The sequence below is a fragment of the Nyctibius grandis genome, chromosome 2 (genome assembly GCF_013368605.1).
Source record: "Nyctibius grandis isolate bNycGra1 chromosome 2, bNycGra1.pri, whole genome shotgun sequence".
NCBI classification, from domain to species: Eukaryota; Metazoa; Chordata; class Aves; order Nyctibiiformes; family Nyctibiidae; genus Nyctibius; species Nyctibius grandis.
In genome coordinates this window covers 121,004,953-121,024,965 of record NC_090659.1, presented here as the reverse complement: position 1 = coordinate 121,024,965, position 20,013 = coordinate 121,004,953, and positions in this window count along the sequence as shown.

The following is a 20,013-nucleotide window of genomic DNA, read 5'->3' as shown; positions in this document are numbered from 1 at the left end:
AAGCAAGTCTGGGGAAATGGATTCAAGTTCTGCATAGTCCCCGCCCAGCCTTCCTCAGAAATTCACAGTTAAATTAGATTGGCAATGACAAAAACAATTGCCAGGGTTTTCTGCTGCTGAGTGAAAACGCAAAATGAATCCTTGTTCCTCTCTCTAAACAGCCATCGATGTGGAATCTCACAACTCCCTAAATGGCTCAGTTTTCTTGTGGAGCTGCTTGACCCTTCTGCGAAGAGTGGCACCATGAGGCACAGCCTCCAGCGCTGCACGCTCCGTTCAGTTGGCCCAACTCAGAGAGCAGGTCTGTCACAGTTCATGGTGAAACATGAGCAACAAACTCTTTTGCTGACTTTTCCCACTCTGTAACCTGTGTTATTGTTTCTGGAATCATCCCTCTAAAGGAAAATCACATCTCCTCTACTATATAACAAAAAGAGGTAAATAAAACAGAGGAGTACTTAAGCTTTTATTCTTGCTGCCTCTCAATATGGTGTCCTAACCTGATGCTCATTTTTTGTCCCAGTCTAGTATCTCTCCTTTCCCATCCCCACAGATGCACTCATCCTGCAGACCTGTACTCTGAGATAATTTTTCCCCCACACCCATTTGATTATCTGTATCACCAGGGTCAGTGTTATATCTCTTACTGTACTATTCTCCTTATTGCAAACCTGGCTGATGGCTGTGGAAAGGCTTATGCATTTATATGCAGATAACACTTCTGTTTTCACTGAACAATGAGGTGTCCTCCTTTCCTAATTCCCTTTCCTCTGAAATGGCAAATGTGATCATCTCTGACTTAATAAACATCTTTTCCTTCACAAGGCTTGATTTAAAAGTGTGGCACAGGCTTTGTGTTCCTTTCCCTACTCAAAATCTCTCTCTTGCACAATAAGAACCATTGAATTTTCAGGGCTAAAAGGTGTGTAGCTCTTAGATATAATCATTGATATTTGTTACAGTTATCCACAGGACCACTTAGATGTTGAGTCCAGCTTGGAGATTCCTTGGTGCTATTCAAGAGACTCAGCTCTATATGATCAAGCCACAGCCTAAGTTGCAAGTAATCATCTCACCTGTCCAAGGAGTAAAGCTAGAAGTAGCAATTACTAGGTGTTATCTATAGTCTTTGGATTATGGAGTATGACAATCCATCTAACATTTTACATTTAATTCAATTGTATAACTTCCTATGTTGTCACTCAGCAGTAACAATCTTTCTGAATGTAAACAAGAATATTAAAAAAATGTTTCACTCTTTCAATTTTCTGCGTATCTAAAATTGACTCATTTAAAAAAAATGTGAAATACTGCATTGGATATAACTGTAAAATTGACATGAAAACTAAATCTTCTGTTTTGTCTGTGGGGATCTTTACAATACAGTCATGAGAAAGGCAGGAATATTTGATTATTGAAATTGATCCTATGGAATTCTGTGACCAAAAAACATATGATGGAATTAGCCACCCATAGAAAATACTGAGAGTACACTGAGAGCACACTAGCATCCATGAGGTGTATAGACAGGTCACATTATGAAAGCTTCAATAAAAGGGCTTATGCTAACAAATATCAATAATATTCTAAAACCTTTACTTCAGGTTGGCCTGGAAGAACAAAGTGAAGAAGTTCCACGTGTTAATAAAAGAGAAAGTTTGTCAAATTCTGCAGCTAATCTAATCCTGCACTTACTCAGGCTCACATCTTCCTGATGTCTCTTTGCTGTATAGCCTTTCTCAAAGGAGTCTGCCTTCCAGTAGTACAGAACCAGCATATGACCTGCTGAAATACAGATGAAGCAGGAAGGCAATCTCATCAGATCGTTTGACTTAATGAGTACAATTTTTATATTTCGTGTTAACTCTGACTTCTGTATGTTCTCTATCCCTGCTCAGCAATTCACTGGCTTCTCCTTAAAACCTGTGAAGTACACCTGCATTACTCGCTGGAGTAAGGTGTACTGTTAATATACTCTTTTTCTGCAGAAGAGAGTCTTTAGGCATATGTGTCTTCATGGGTATCTTTCTGCCAATGTTTTGGGTAACTTGTTTGCATTGAGTTTTTTTATTAGAAAGTTTTGGTTAACAATGAAGTTTGGCTAACAATCCAGATGGAGACACTGGTTTGAATCTCTAATCACAACGGAATAAGTAAACAAGGTGGTTTATTTCCTGGGAATGTAGTGCTCCTTTCCTACATATAGACTTCTTTTTCTGGAGAAAGATCAGTCTAGTAGGAGAAGGAAAAAAGTGTGTTCCTCCTGTAAACTATTTTGGCAATCATTTAAAGGTCCTGTCTCTTTTAATCTGAACATGATCACAGTAGATTGTACAGACCATCAGCTACTGTGAATAAGCTTAGTTCCCCTGTGGCACTAAATTAAACAACTTGGAGCCAGAGAAGTTTTTGACATGGAGTCTTTTAACACAAAAAAAAAATAAATTCGTAGGTCTTCCCTTTCTGCTGAAAACCAATGAAGAGCAAGGGAAACCGCTGACAGTACAGTGCTTAAACTGAAGCTGATGTTGTGGTAATAAACCACAGAATGCTTTACAAGTGACTAGACCCAAGACCTGTGCTGAGATTTCAAAAAGGAAAAGCAAATTCTGAGAATTCCTTCGGAGTTAGGAAATGTCCCTTAACCCCAATTACATTTAATAGCCACTGAATTTTGTCAAGATAACAACATCAATAGTCTTCAGTATTTCTGCTGTGCCTCAGTCATCTCCAACTGCCTTCTTGCTTCTCAGCATCTTGGTATTCTTTGAACATCATTAATCAAAAGTTTATTAATTTCTTTCATATTGTTCAGATTCACTTAATTCATCAAAATAGGATTTTGAGGTAGGGACAGGTGTATTGAAATGCTCAACTTTTCTGTTTTTCTTTTCTACATGTATGTAAGCCCTTCTAATGTTTGTATTTATTTAGCCCTAAAGATTGATCTTACTGATAGTAACAAATAAGACACTCTCACACTGCAAGCTGTTATACAGAAAAAAGCAGTACATGTAATGTTTGGAAAATAACAGGCTAGATTTGGGCCCAAATATGTGTACGTTGTAAATGCCTGCAGTTAGGTAGGACAAAACCTTACCGATCAAATTCAACAAGTTATTTATTTCAAAAATAAATGAAGGATTATAAAAAAAGTTAAAAATTTACCCATTTTGCTAAATCTGTGCCTCTTTTGAGTTTAGTCTTACTTTTGCATTAAATAGTCTACTTATTAAGTCCTTCATAATAAATGAGTTCCATACACAGTAATAAAAGTTCCTGCTATAGGTCTCTTATGACCTACAGTAATTTAGGGTCCTGTCACATTCCTGTTAAGACCTAAAAAAAAAAAATATCACTTTGGATTTCAAACATTTCAGATCTCATTCAGGCTCAAGGCTGCAGTCATGCTACTAGTGGCTTCCCCAAGACTGCAACCTCGTGGCCAAGAAGGCCAATGGCATCCTGGGCTGTATTAGAAGGGGTGTGGTCAGCAGGTCGAGAATGGTTCTCCTCCCCCTCTACTCCGCCCTGGTGAGGCCGCATCTGGAATATTGTGTCCAGTTCTGGGCCCCTCAGTTCAAGAAGGACAGGGGACTGCTAGAGAGAGTCCAGCGCAGAGCCACGAAGATGATTAAGGGAGTGGAACATCTCCCTTCTGAGGAGAGGCTGAGGGAGCTGGGTCTCTTTAGCTTAGAGAAGAGGAGACTGAGGGGTGACCTCATTAATGTTTATAAATATGGAAAGGGCAAGTGTCAAGAGGATGGAGCCAGGCTCTTCTCAGTGACATCCCTTGACAGGACAAGGGGCAATGGGTGCAAGCTGGAACACAGGAGGTTCCACTTAAATATGAGGAAAAACTTCTTTACGGTGAGGGTGACCGAACACTGGAACAGGCTGCCCAGAGAGGCTGTGGAGTCTCCTTCTCTGGAGACATTCAAAACCCGCCTGGACGCGTTCCTGTGTGATATGGTCTAGGCAATCCTGCTCCGGCAGGGGGATTGGACTAGATGATCTTTCGAGGTCCCTTCCAATCCCTAACATTCTGTGATTCTGTGATTCTGTGAACTGCTCCCATGTTAAACGTATATCTCACAAGTTTCAGATAACCACATGGAAAAGGTCTTTGGTTCATACTGTGCATCAGATTATCTTCTGAGTGATGTTTTTTATAAAAAAAACTATGAAAGCACAGGTTTTTAAGTTGTCATTTCAAAGTTCTGACTTAATATTACAGATTTTGAAGTGCAATTTTGTGAATTTATACATTGCTATAATCCAGCATGATACTGTGTATTTTCTGCTCCCCATGACATCACTGAAATCAAGGATGACATCAACTTGAAAGGTGTATTTGGTCCTTGAAGGAGGGTTTCTACTTTGCTGCAGGAGGGCTAAGGTAACTACTGCATAATCCGGCTTCTGTTGCATTCTTATTTTTTTTTCTGTAAGCATGAATAAATCTTATTTTATAAGGGTTGCTTTTACCCATACATCAAGAGCTTCAAAATCAATATAGTTATTTCTTTTCCTGTAAGAGAAAGCTTTACATTCTTCCCATTTCTCCTTGAAATGTTTTAACAGCAGCTAGAAATCTTGCAATTTAACAGATTTAGGAGGAGGAGAATGAGGACTAAATCATACTAGGGCAAGAACTTCTGATTATGACTGTCTTCATCAGCTGTTTTCCCACCAGATTCGTTATGACTGTCTTCATCAGCTATTTTCCCACCAGATTCAATCAGTGATACTGGGCAACTGACCAATGTCACCAATTTTCTGTAATATTAAAGAAGTTTAACTGCATTGAAATGATTATAAATGCTAGAAGAAAGAACCCTAGCTTTCCTCCATTCTTTAACCCCACCAAAGAACCAGACTTCTCAATGTAAATTGTACAGTTGGCTTATTTCTTGTGATGCTTTAAAAGGTTAAAAAGGCAACCAGCCACGTGCCCTGCAGCCTGTTCAACAACATGCATAAGCAGACTCATTCCCTCAAGAGCATAACGTTCAGAGTTTGTGTGGGGGAAAGGTATTCAGGGTTGTGATACTGATCAATATCAGTGTAATTAAAATTCCCCATGATTAGAATTCCTCTAACCTTGCAAGCTTCTTTTTTTAATCAGCATTTCTTTCTCTATTTTGTCTCACCGCTATATAATCTATGTGACTCTGTCCAAGAATAATCTGACTTTATTTATCACCTTGAGTTTTTTGTTCATATCATATGTGCTGCATCAGCCTTAAATACCAATATAATTTCTTGGCTCACAGACGTATTGCAATTCTCAGCTTGCAGTCATCCTCTTATTGCAGCGTGCTTTTGTTCACAGCTTTGTAATACTCTGTATTCTGGAATTTAAAATTCCATTATTTTTTCTGATTCTTCTATGTGCCTATTATTCCCATAATGTTATGCATATCAGTGTCTGAGCTGAATAACTAATTAGAAATTTTATACAGTCCAGTGTAGAAGACTTGATTGTTTTCCTCCACAAAGAAAGAAGCATCTGCATTATGATTAACTAAGTAAGTGCATTAAAATTAACCAAGTAAGACATATTCAGTCCATCTTCCTATAGCAGATATTTAGTATAAGGCAGTAATTTAGATTCTCCCAATAAACAACTGAGACAAGCACCTCAAAGGGGTGAGATGCATCCTATGCTTTGGGTATAAATTCCATGTCCATGAACAGGGACTTGCACATATATATGTACTACAAATTATTTCCTAGACCAAAGAAAATCTAGTATGAATTTACACTACAAAGCATAGTTGTCCCTACTGGAACAGTTATCATCCCTAGAGGGACAGTACTCTTTCAAATAGACAAGGGACTTAAAGTGGCTTATGCTGGCTGCTTTGGAAAAATCCTTGTTAGGATTTGTACACTAATTTGGTTGTTAGCATGTGAGACGTTCTGCAACATCTTCACATATGATGGTTTTATACAGGGTATGGCCTTTACATAGCAGAGAGTGGATTGACATCAAGCAACAAATGTGTGTTAGGACAACATAAAGTCATAGGAGGTGGGACTACAGGACAAGGAAATATGCTGTTATCAGCAATACAGTTAAAAGCTGTCCTGGCCAGACTTTGTTCTATCTTTGCTACTGCCAGATATTTTTTAGGTAATACTATAAAAGCCTTAACCATCAAACTTTTACATAAATCCAATACGAGCCACAGAACTTTCACAGTGACAGCTGTATCCAGTAGGAACCTCACCTTGAATAAAAGTCTAGCCCACAGTACTAAAACAGTCAAGTACTGAACATTTCGAATTGTTCATACAAAAATGTTGGTACTTTTTAACCTAGCCCTGTCTGTAAAGCATCCTTGTCTCTATGGAAAATCATAGTACCACTATTTGAGTTCAGTAGTTCGTAGAGATTACGATCCCAGCAATCATCAGAATAACTAGTCTGACCTCCTGTGTGCTATAGATTTAACCCTCCATGGAGTGCAGCAATTTGTGTCTGGTATATCAACTTTCAGCAATGTATCCAGACTTAATCCAAAGATATGAGGAGAGCTTCATTTCCATGAGGAAGACACTACTCCTTCCTCCTAATCTGTTTAAATCTTATTTCCTCCTAGTTTCTCATTTAAGCCTGCCTAACTTCCAATTCCAATCTAAATTCTCATCAAGCCATCTTTGCTAGAATAAAACATCGATTGTTACACAATACTTTATTCCTAAATTCCATAATCATACTCTTCTGTCATTTTGACACACAGAGCTGGTTAACCTCTCTCACTATAAATCTTTTTTCTTCAGTTCTTGAATAATTTTTGCAGTTCTTCTCCATCCTCTACAATTTTATCTTTAATTTTGACTGTGGACATTGAGTTTCACATAGTGTAAAGTTATATTCAAGATCAAAATCACTTCATTATTGCAGTTATTCATTCAAAGACTACCTTTCCCCACAAGTTCATTCTAGGAGTTCACGTTGAGTTGCTTAACCATTATAGTCATTAAAAAGTAACATATTTTTCTCTTTAATTCATTGAAACGAAGCAGTCAGCTCTTGCAACAAGCGCCACAGACTAATCCATGAAGAAATGTTTCAGTGATCATAGTAAGTGGCATTCAAGGTCAATATCTAGATCTGGGCAGTCATTTAGACTTTTCACTCAGGGAAACAGGCATGCCCACAGGCAATAAATTGGATTATTTTATGTGTGTCCTGGAAGATTGCATGAATTGTATTCTAGAAGTGTTCATAGACCATGAAGACTACTCCTAGTCACCTTGCAGGGTTAAGAAGTTGGTGTCAAATAAACTCTCTCACATTTTGGCGCTCTTGCACCACCCACTAGTGGATCTACATGCTGTTTATGGAAAAATTATCATTCTTCAGCAAACACCCTTGCAGATTCCTTTTATAGGGTAAAGGGCCTCTCAGCACTGCATAAAATCTTTGCCTGAGGGGGCAAAGTATCAAAGCACAGGGACTGATTAAAAAAAAAATCTTTAAAACTCAGTTGGAGCAAGCTGGAAAATTAATGAATGTCCTCACAGTGTTTGACTACATGGCTGAGACTGCTGTAATAATCAAAGGAATCAAATGTTCAGCCTCAGTCATGGGTGATTTGTTTTTCTCTGAATTAAAATAATAAAAGGGCAAAGCAAGTGTGTGAGTGCATTTATGTACATGTGTAAGTGCGTGTAGAACAACTATGGCACATGAGGTAAGCACCTCCCAAGTACTTAAAGTCCCAGTGTCCAGGAGGGAGATAACTTAATAATTTTAATTAGCAAATCTGTTATTCTATCACAGAAACAATGCATTTTAAACAACATTTAGAGATGGGATCAATAAACTGGGCTGCTTTTATTAAAGTGCCTAAACAAGGAATTTACAAATTGGCAGTTGAGTCATACAAAGACAAATTCAATGATTCAAGGACTGAAGGCGTATCAGCCTTGACTGATTCTCTCTAAAATCTGTACATCACTAGCCCTGGCTCCACAGGAGAATGACTGAGACTTCAATACTGCTGTACATACCTGGAGATAAAATCCATCTAGAGCTAGAATGTGTCATGGTGTTCGTGCTGCAACAAAGCGCTGAAACTGAACAGTAAATCTCCTTTAAATTGAAATGCATCTCACCTAACTTTAAGGCACCTAAAGGAAGATTAGTTAGATGAGTTGTCTGACATTTAGATGCCTAAGGCTAGGTGAAGTTAATTCCATGATGCAAAATACACACAGCTTAGTTCTGGATAAAAGAGTGAAGAGATGCTACATTCCTACTTGTGTTCTGGTAACGAGGAGTGGGAAAAGGGACTTGCCCTTGTTTTTAAGTTAGCATCAAGATTTCAGTTTCTTCCGATACCTATAGGCAGGTTTCTGTGAGATAGGCACCTATAAGATAGGAATTTCAGCAGTGGACCTCTATGGTGGTGTGCCAGACTCTCAAGAAGAGAGCAAAATGATTCATTTTTCTCACCCCACAACAAGCTATGTCATGCAGAGCACTGCTTACATGCTGTAAAGACTGAGCATCTTCTAATTAGCAACACCATCATCACTGGGGCATTTCTTGAAATATCTGCCTGGAAAGTAATGGGAGAAGGAAAAAAGTCAGAGGCAGAAAGAAGAGGCCATACCCAAGCCTTGACACAAAGAAATGAGAGAGTGTTATGGAAATTGGGCTCTGAGCATACAGGGAGAGTGAAGATATTAGAAAACTAAGCCACCTGTAGGCCAGGCGGGATGCAGGGAGAATGATGTTTATACAACTAACAATACAGTATCAGGATGCTGGAAGCACTGCACTGAAACTGCGCTTTGCCTGGGCTAATTAGTCCTGCAGAGAAATTCTATTCTGCCATCGTTAAACGGCTCCACTTCCTAAGCCAGCTTGTTCAGAATCCCCAATGTAGACATACCTCCCCATCTCCAGAGAAGTATGCAAGTTAATTCCTGTACCTCAAGAGAAGCTTTATGTTGTTGAGCTCACAACAAAGCACAAGATTAGACGAGAGCAAGTGTGCATTCTGTTTTGCAATTTTGTTTCCTGCAATTTCATTTTCTCAAATGTATTGTTTAATTGCTTGTTGTGTGTTAAACCCAGTAGACAGCTGAGCACTACACAGCCGCTTGCTCACTCCCTTCCCCCACCCCCAGTGGGTTGAGGGAAGAGGAAAGGAAGAGTAAAAGCAGGAAAACTTGGGGGTTGAGGTTTAAAAAATCTTTAATAAGTGAAGGAGAGAGAGAGAAAGAAAGCAAAACAAAACAAGTGATGCAAAGGCAATCACTTACCAACTCTCACGAGCAGACCGATGCCCAGCCAGCTCCTGAGTGAAAAAAAAAAAAAGCACTAGCCTTTCTAATACTCTCTCTTTTCCTTTTTTTTGTTGCTGAGCATGATGTTATATGGAATGGAGTATTTCTTTGGTTAGTTCGCGTCATCTGCCTGGTTGTGTCCACTCTCGGCCTGTTGCACAACGCCCAACGTATTCACTGGGGGGAGCACAGTAAGAAACAGAGAAGGCCTTGACGCTGTGCAAACATTGTTCAGCAATAGCTAGAATATTAGTATGTTATCAGTATTGTTTTGGTCACAAATATAAAACAAAGCACCATCCAAGCTGCTGTGAAGAAAGTTAACTTTATCCCAGCAAGGCCCAGTACACTGCTGAGTAAAATACTTCAAGAGTAGCCTCTTGGTCAGATGCCTTTGGTGGAGGTGAGTCATTATAGCACATACAAATACACTGAGATCTCCAGCTTGGCAAACCAAACCTGGTGTGATTTATTCCTTTCAGCACAAGGGGTCTCATTATCTTTGTATGTATTACAGTGAGATATCATTCCAGATCTCTGTGACCAAAGTGTTTACATTCACAGACAGCCAAGACATAGAAGTAAAGAAAAGCAAAAAAAAGTTACCGGATCAACTGAACAAAAGCATACATAAATAATCCTTTTTATTTTTAAATGAGGAAAACAAATAGGCTCCATTTCTCTTCTCCCTTTGTCAATAACACAAAGGTAAGTTTCTTCCCTCAGACATAGGCTGGAATCATTGCACACTCCGTTGTTTTTCCAGTGCCTTGGTGGACATGATTGGCTGTGCCTTTGAAGCTAAATTCCCAGATTGTCCACATTGTCAGTCCCTCAGATTAACCTCTGAGAGGCACTGAAAACATCTGATGAGAAATACCAAGCGCAAACCTGCAGGAGTACTTAGCCCTTCCTCCAGCGTGTTCCTATACTCACTCTTATAGTTCATAGCCTGAGATACCCTACTCCTGTGTGCTGGTTTTGTCTGGGATAAGAGTTAATTTTCTTCATAGTAGCTAGTACAGGGCTACATTTTGGATTTGTGCTGAAAATAGTGTTTATAACACAGGAATGATTCCGTTATTGTTGAGCAGTGCTTACAGAGTCAAGGGCTTTTCTGCTTCTCACACCACCCCACCAGCAAGTAGGCTGGGGGTGCACAAGAACCTGGGAGGGGACACAGTGGGACAGCTGACCCCAGTTGACCAAAGGGATATCCCATACCATATGGTGTCATGCTCAGCATATAAAGCTGGGGGAAGAAGGAAGGGGGGAATGTTCGGAGTGATGGCATTTGTCTTCCCAAGTAACCATTACACATGATGGAGCCCTGATGTCCTGGAGATGTCTGAACACCTGCCTGCCCATGGGAATTAGTGAATGAATTCCTTGTTTTACTTTGCTTGTGTGCACGGATTTGCTTTACCTATTAAACTGCCTTTATCTCAACCCATGAGTTTTCTCACTTTTACTCTTCCGATTCTCTCCCCATCCCACTGCGGGAGGAGTGAGTGAGCAGTTGTGTGGGGCTTATTTGTCAGCTGGGGTTAAGCCACAACTATCTAACAGCACCTTATACCCAAGGCCATACTTTCATGCCATGCCCCAGTAGCCCTGACCCCCAACCAATAATTCTTTTCTAAAAGTCCACAGTCTGGTCCTCCTATATATAATACACTGCCACCATATTTAGCCAAGTAAAATCTGGGGAGCTATAAGTAGTTCCCTTCAGTCCTTTCCCTGGTCACAGAATGTAAGAGAAGACAGTTCCTCAAAACCACATGTGTTAGTCCCATCAATACAAAAATGACATGGTACGGACTTTATCACAGTTTTTACTGAGATGTGTAGGTATCGCAGCACACAGAGAACTGCTTTTACCAAGACTTTCTGAATGGTGGCCACTCAAACATGGAGAAAATGCTGAATATCTTGCCTGGTGTCTGTGCCAAAAATGGTGAACCTGTCAATATCAAACCTGTGCGTCACATATCTATAGGATCTTTGCTAGAGATGACTTTCAGAGTTGGTGATCACCATCTTCTTGCCTACAGTGAAAACCAAAAAAAAATACAAACACCTAGCACAGAGCTATGCAAGTTGACCTCTACTATCTGGAAAAATGTGTTATATGAGATCACATCATTCCTGAAGGACAATGTGGTGTTCCAGTGGATGGTTGGATGAGCACGCAAGACCTGCAGATACAAAAGCTGAGACTATAGTGCTAAATATGACAATGCTTGTGAAAATTTAAAGACAATGGAATATGATTATCTATGTTGTTAGAACAGTCCATGACATAGCTTTTGGCAAAGGGCAACTGGCATTGTCCAGGACATTTGTCTGGCACTGGTGATAGCATAAACCAGAGACCATTCTTGATTCTACCCATTTCCCCCATTTGCAGGCCAAGATAATTTATTCACATAGACATTGATCATTGTATGCTGGTTGGTCTCACAGATAGAGAGTGGTCTCATGAACATCTCATTTACTAGAATAAACATAGCCAAAGCACTAAAGCTTGATGGTGGTAGTCTTTAGCAGCTCAGCCATGTTTTCAGCACACAAGACAGCAGCAGACAAATGACAGGCACTGTCGAGGTTCACGAGCATCTGCCTGAAGACAGTTAGAAATTGAACAAGAGAATGTAGGATTTCACTTCTGTGTTCAGTTTTCTATTTGGAAAATATGGATAATAATACCCATTTCCCTTTTAAAATGAGGACTTATGAGACTGAAAATACAGAAAGAGCTCTGAAAATTACAATATACATGTTGAATGTATGATTTATTCAGCAGTATTACCCAGTTAGCATTATTGACACTAATGTTACTAGAAAACGAAAAAAGTGCCTGAAAAGACAGGGCAAGAACCGAACCACTTAGAAATTAAAAATACATTCACAGAAAGCCATAACAGAAGACAATCGCATCCCAGACAACTCAGCCATTTATTCGAGCAAATAAAATGTAGTCCACAAGTCAAGCAACAATTGAATTAAGATACCAATCACCATATCTATTAAGTTTTTTAAAATTACTTGACAAAGTTTAAAAGAACATTCCAGTATAATGTGAAATATTATTCTTATTGCTACATCTAATTACAAAGAGGTGTAAATCACTCAGTCTAGCCTTTAAAAAATCTTCAAGTACATAATATTAAAAATTTAGAAGAGGTATGCAGCTCCCATACGGATGGATTATACAGCTGGCAATTTTTCAGAGTCACTGTGAAAGAAGTTCTGCTGAAAATTTGCATCTCTCTTTTCCTCAGCAGGGTATTGGAGATGGGGCTGGGATGAGGACAGGTCAGGACATCAGCCCACAGCTTGGGGCCAGGCAGGGCAGGGCTGTGATGGAGCTGCAGACCAGCATCCTGCAGTATCACTGAGGCAGGGACTGATGGTCCAGGGCTGGTCTGAATAGGGGGTCCTTGACCATGGGCAGGGTGCCCAGGAGAAGTGGACAGTGATGGTGAGATCTTGTAGTGCCCTCAGGGCCCAGATAATTTTACCTCATCAAAGCATTTAAGTGCATGTTTTAATTTTAAGGCCCAGGTAAGCAGTTAAGAACATGACTGATTTTACCTTACAAGCAGTTGATCTCAATACAAATCACTCACACATATTTAAGTGCTCTTTTTGAATATAGGTTGTGTTTACTTGCATTGAAGTGAGAAGAATTAGTCAGGTGTTTAAAGCACTAGGCTGGATCAGGATGGGATAAAAGAACTTTATTCACTACATGATTCTCTGTCCAATAGCATACTGCAAGTGAATAGTAATGATATCATTAATTTTTAGGTCTTCAGCATTTTTGTAAATTAATTTGGCCTCTCTGTCTTGGGAGGCAAAGGGCAGAGAGGGAGTCCTTAAATACTGATGAATTTTTTTAATGGATGATGAGAGCCTTCATTGGTGGAAAAACACTTAGCTAGTTTATACTGTATTCCAGACATCCCTGTGTCACTTTCACTTCTGAAATCTGATGCTGTTCTGAAATAGGATGTGACATTAAAATCTGTGAGATGAAGTTCAGGGTCTTCTCTTTCCCTCAGTCTGAATAAATTACCGAGCTAATAACATTACTTTTTTAGACTGCATTAAAGACCAATGTCAATCCCAAAGTTGTTTTTTTTTTAACTAATCCCAGTGCACATTGGCAAATCTGCATGTAATTGGGTCTTTGTTAACCTACAGGAAAGTGCTGTTCACCCCTTCAGCTAACAAATACTCGATGCTGCTACTGGTAAGTCACTGTCATTTCGCCTGGGCACTTTTGTGAGATTTTTAGGTAGAAAAGTAGGATCAAGCAAGCAAATCTGATGTGTATTTTCAGGGTTAGCATTAGTATATTCTCCACATCCTGCTTTTATAGACTAGAAAATTTTCCAGGTGAAAGCTAATGACTCAGTACATTTGTACCAGATTGATGAACAATCAGAAATCCCAGACTTGTCCATTGCACACATGCAGATTGTTGCTGTAGCTCACATGCTACTGCATGTAAGACCTTGTATGTGCAAGCAACAGTAGACGTATTTTACAATCTACTCATGACCCGTGAGCCTAAGAAGCCCGTTGTATTTCAAGTCTAGTGCTCAGGTACACTACATATAGATAGATAATGTGCAGTAGATTTTATACATTCAGAGGATATCAAAGTGTGTATCTGGGGCAGATCTGTGCGTATTTCTGCCTGGCTATATAGATAAATATTAATGCTATGTCACTATAATAATACCTCGTAGGTAAGTGATTTGGCATCATGACTTTCAGCACCAAAAGCCTAGTTCTTTACCATGCAAGTTAATGGTAGTTCTCCATTAGCTGTAGCACTCGCAGGCTGTCTCTGTACTAGTGAACAAAATGTTACAGAATTGTTCCCTGACATTGAAGCCAAATGGCACAACACAGCTTTTATCCATCCTTTTAAACTCTTTCAGCCTCCAGTACAGCGTGTTGGGAATCATCACTGATAGCTTCCCAGCTTGGCTTGGGAGGCATTTGGCAAAACTCTAGATGCCTCCAGTCAAAACTATGCCAGGGACAATTCTCACAACAGTAGAGATGACTGAATTCCAGGGCACAGGAGCATACTCTGGCATTAAAAGAGGGAACAAAAACTACCCAAAACATGCAAGTTGTGTAAGTGCATATTTTTGTGGAACAACGTAGTTGAAAATTTGCTTTTATTTACTCATGTACCAGTATGGAAAAAAAAAGCCAAGAAAGCCAATTAACTTACGCCAATTTACTTCAGCAGCAAATCTGGCCCAGACCAGGTTACTCAAAGTTCTTTTTTCATTTATTTAGGGGTTGGTTAACTAAACAAAGAGAAGGCAGTCCACCAACTAAAAAGAAGAGGACTGCAAACAGACCATTCTACCCAAATCCTGTTTTTATAGCCATTTCTTCCTTTCCTGGTTTAATTGCAAGTTCAGTGCTGGTAAATATCCCTGGAGTGATGGATGACAAGATTCATTTCCAGACTAAACAGCAATGGAGGAAGTATCACTGTGGAAGCAGGATATAACCTGTCAGGGACTCCCTGAGGCAGAAAGGGGAGAAACGAGAGCTTTAAGGATGAAGACCAAAATAAAAATGTTCTTCCCATTTTTCTCCATAGGCTGTAACAGAAACCTTGAGTGACTGGCAAACAGAGATATCTATTTCATCAGAGGAATCCCTCCTGTCTTTTCCCTTTTCTTCCCCTCTTTCCTCTCTTTGTAATGCCTGTCTCCCTCAATTTCCCATTACAAGCCATCGATGTCCACAGGCTGCTGAAGCTCAACAACATTTTGTGTGAGTCATAAGATTGAGCTTGAAACAGCAGCTCTACACACTCCCTCCTTGTCTCTTACATCTTAGAGGAAAAAGATGTGACATCAAGGTCATACTGGGATCTCTTGCTTCTGCCTCTCTTTGGCAAAATCTGCACTTCCAGTGTAATCCAGTGACAACCTCACTCTCCATCTAGCCAGTAAAGTAAGTGAAAACATTACTTGAGTCAAGCAAATAATGGGCAAAAGATTTAAACAAAGCAAAAGATTTAAACAAGACAAAAGCAAAGAACTCGTGAACACTTTGGACTTCAAAGACTTGAATCTACATGACCTTCTGAAGTACTTCTTCTCCAGGTTCCTGCAACTCCTGTCACCTAACTAGGACACTGTGCTGGACAACCTGCTCTAGCTGAGCCTCCTTGAGCAGGTATAATGGACTAGATGATGGCAAGAAGTTCCTTCCAATGTAAGCGAGTCTGCAATTCCATGATACATATTGGTGAGGTCTTGTTAATGGGAGCTACATGTCAGTGCTCAGTTTTGCATAGTTATATATGTACCTAGTAAAGTTTGGGTGTTAGAGGACAAACTGATTCTGCCTTGACAGCTTGACATTGTTCACTGCTGGAAAAGTCTGGCAGAAGGAAGGATGAGGAGGAGTAGCAGGTGTTAATGAAGCTTGCTCCAAAAAATCTGGAAAGACTCCCTAAATGCATGGAGTTGCCATACCCATGCCATTCTGATTAGTAAATAGTAAAAGAGGCAGAGAAAAACAGATCTACTTAATCTTACAGAGGAAATCTGAGTTGCTGTGTCCTTTGCCATAAAAGCCTTTACCCCTGTAAACTTTCTACACTTCTGCTGGAGTATATTAGTAATATTTATCTCCATTGAGGTGTCACAGTTAGGTGATCCTATTTAGGCCACCTACAATAAAAGTAAAATGTAGCATCCCCTACAGCATCTAAGTTCAAGAAAGGAATGAGATATTTCTGCTCTTTTACCCAGAGCCACTGATCAAAGGGTGCCATCTGTAAGATGAATGTAACATAAGCCCTAAGCACCAAGCACCAAGACTACTTCTTCCCATGGACACTACAGGGACTTGACATAGTTCCCTGTAGAGAAAAGTTTGAGTCCATGACCCTTCTCTTGAACTCAGGCTTCACAGTAGGCATCTCTGAGTTAGGCAGGAGAAGAGTTGGTCTGAACAAAACTCTCTTTCACTAGAGTGTCATTGTGTCTAATCAAATGACAAAGAAAGCACACCTAGTATTGCGTTGCTTGGAGGAAGAATTGCTCCTTGCATTGAGTCATAAGGTGGAGAATGAGTCCTTGTATTCAGTGTAGGGATTTGATGTATCATCTCAGTCCCCTGAACTGATACATTCTTCTATTCTCCTGTTGAGGTACCACTATTATGTTCCCATGCATATATGAGAAGCAGATGGAAAATCCCACTTGCAAACAAACTTCTGGGACAAAAGAGCATCTTCTGCTCTAAATTTCTGAAACTGTGCCAGGAAGCTGGTCCCCCCATTTACAAGCATCAACAAAGATTGGATTGCCTTGGAAGTGGCTGCATTTCAGTGGTGGGTATTAATACTGTATATGACAGGTGCACACATGGCCCTCATTAAAGGAAATGGATAAGAATAATTGCAGAACTGTGTACAGTGATGTTTTTTAACTGCTGAAAAAAAAAGAGAAATAATTACATTCTTAAACAGGTATTAATTGAAATAGCCTGATGGTTCCATGAGAGCTCAAGAGTTTTACTGATATGATGTCTGTAAGGTCTTGTTTGGAACTAAGAGATTCAAAGAAAAATTCAAAATACTATTATTCCTATTATCTTTCTAAGACAATATTTTATTCACATTTCTGAACTGTTTCAATTTGCCATGAAGTTTAACCATCTCTATTCTTTTTTGAATGCTAAATTAATTGGTACTGAGAACCTCTGACCTATTTTTTCTGTTATTTTTTCTTTTTTTAATCTGGGTCATGTCATTCTAGACAACCACCTAAGAAGAATCTGAAAGAGCAGGTACTGTATTTCACCAGACGCTTATCTCCTCTCTGCCTATTTCATTTTAAAAAGAAGCTGTACTGAAAATGGAATTGGATTATGAAAGGAATCAATCTGTAACTCAGTGAAAAGCACCTCCTTCATAATGTACATAGCCCTGCCGCTTCACCCTAATTAATGTTCATCTGTAACTTATTCTTCCCGCAGCTTTGCCTTTCTAAATGAGTGAAAAATGACAGGAAACCTTTGGAAAGCAGTTTGTTATTACAGAATTATAGAGCAAACTGGATTGTCTCATTTGAAGTCCGTAGTAATAGTCTCATAGGTCTTAAGAAAATATTGTCACTCAATTTAAATAGGGTTTTATTTGATTCAGGTGCAGCTGGATATCAGAACGGTAATGTAAATACAACAATCTATTGTCAAGAGTGTAGGAGTTTTAATTTCTTTGCAGATGATATAAACCTGGATTTTCTGTTTAACTGGCAGGATAATCAGCATGCAACTGTGGGAAACAATCATTAATGTGATGAAATATGGAAATGAGACTCATGCATAGAGAGAAGGTGGAAGCGTCATTCTGGGGTGAAGGACTGGATTCACGATCCGGGTTTAATCCCTGTCTCCGCCACAGGCAGAGGTCTCCATCTACAGAGGCAAAATACAGATATTTCCTTTCACTCATCTTTTGTCTATTTATGGTTGAAAAGTCTGAAAACAAGGACCACCTCTCATCTTTCGCATGTATATAATCTAGGGCATGGGACCCTACTTGCCATGCAAATGCATAAATATGAACACATACTACTGATACAGAGATAAAAGCAATGTATAAATTGAGAACAGGTATATGACCATGCGTATGCCTAGCTTCCTCACTTGAAAAACTGGGACAGGCAAAAATCAAAATTCTTAGGAATGCAAAAATATCTTAGCAGGAGTTTTATAACGTTTGCCACCTCACCACAGGGAATGACAGAAACAGTTTGATTCAGTGTACTTCTTAACCTTGCAAGTTCACTTTTTACTGCAATAGCTGTTTTCATCACAGAGAAACTAATGTATATGTGCAGCCGAAGGAAGTGTTCGAAATCAGTTGGTGGAAGCTAAGAATGATTTTTGCATATACAAACCACATGCATCAATTCCTAGATAATATTTTAGAAAAAGCTATGCATATTCATTTATATTAATTACTGCTTTTCAGAAATCAGCTCCAAATGTACCCTTTATAAGGAAAGTTTTCCAATGCTCCTGTTTTGCACATGAGAAAATAATTTGGCTGGGAAAGTAATTTATTTGAATCTTCGAAGTTTAATTTATGGCATACACATGAGGTTTTTCCAAAGTAAGATTATCGCAACCCTGAATTTTAATAAGATGGAGCACAGTGCTGACTTTTATTTTTGATTGTAGTTCAGATAATTAAGACTACTTTAACATTTTAGACAAAACATTGATAAGACCAGCAATATATATGGAAATGGGATTTCAGTTTTTGCTGAATTTCTTTCTTCTAGGTAACAGCAAAGCTCAAGTTCTAAGCTCACTTGCTTCATATCACAGAGCACATTAAAATTGTGTTTCCATTTTACTTTTCTATAAATGGATTAACCTTATTTAATTTAAGCAGTTTGCAGATGTCCTTGGTGGGCAGCTCTTGCCCCCCAAATTATATGTTGTGGAAATGCTCTGCTCTAGCTCTAACAAACCTACACTCTGAAGGGAAGTACAGGAAGAATTAACACTATCTGAAGGATATGGTTCAGGGTTTAGGTACTAATGTGAAAAAAAATGGGGTTTCTAGCTTCTTTTCCCTATTTTACCACATACTTTCTGTGCAACATGTGTAGACACATCATTTAAACCTGGGTTTTAAGCACTCTTATTTGCAGGTTGTGTCCTAGTGCATTGCAAAGCTGAGGAAACTTATATGGCAAAGTCCTCCTGTCCCAAGTTCTTCTTACACTGACCCTGCACTTTGCAAGGAGGTGCTCCACAGAGCTCCCCAACCCAGTCCCCTGGACAAACACAGTGACATACATCATCTTTTCTCTAGTGTACCTTTGGAAGGATATCTTGATGCTCTCAAGGATGCACAAAAGCAAGAAAAGCAAACTGATCTCCTATTATGGAGATAAGACCCAGTCAGGGTCCAGAAATGGGGACACAATGCAATTGTATAGACTCCACGTTAGCCAATGTGGCTATGAATATAAAAATCTGTCCAGGAAACAGTCTAGGCACTGGAATACAATCATCAGTATTACAAAAATGCCAAAACATTCCTGAAACTAGTTTGTCTCAGTCTAACTTTCAGTTTCCCAAACAGTTGCTGGACATAGTTCACCTGCTGAGACACTCCAGACCATTTCCAAAAGGCAGTTTGCATGAAGCCACCCTGTTTCTGACACCAAAAGAGTTTACTAGTGCATGTAGTTCTGTGACTGCTTGTCTACATGACCACAAGCATTTCCAAGCATGCTTCCCTAATGGTACATCACCACCCCTTAAGTAACGAGAACCAGGGAAGAAGATTGAGCATTGGACCCTGATTCTCCACACTGCTTAATTATCTCACTCCATGCCTCTGTTTTGGACAACTCTATTTAGTGCCCCCTAAGACAGATCTGTTTGGTAGATTTGATGTGAGCCCATCTGTACTATTTGGTTTTGATCAATCACTGATCTCTTTTATTTAACAGTGTTGGCATTCCCAGTGGAGGCCCTTGGAAGTCCACGATGAATAGCATGAACAATGATTCTCAAGGGCAATTTCTTTTTGATGTGCCTGAGTTAACTGGGTGATGGGACGTAGCCATGCAGTTACTCTTCCTAGTCCACAAAAGATGTCCAGAAGGATGTCGTGGAGGCTTA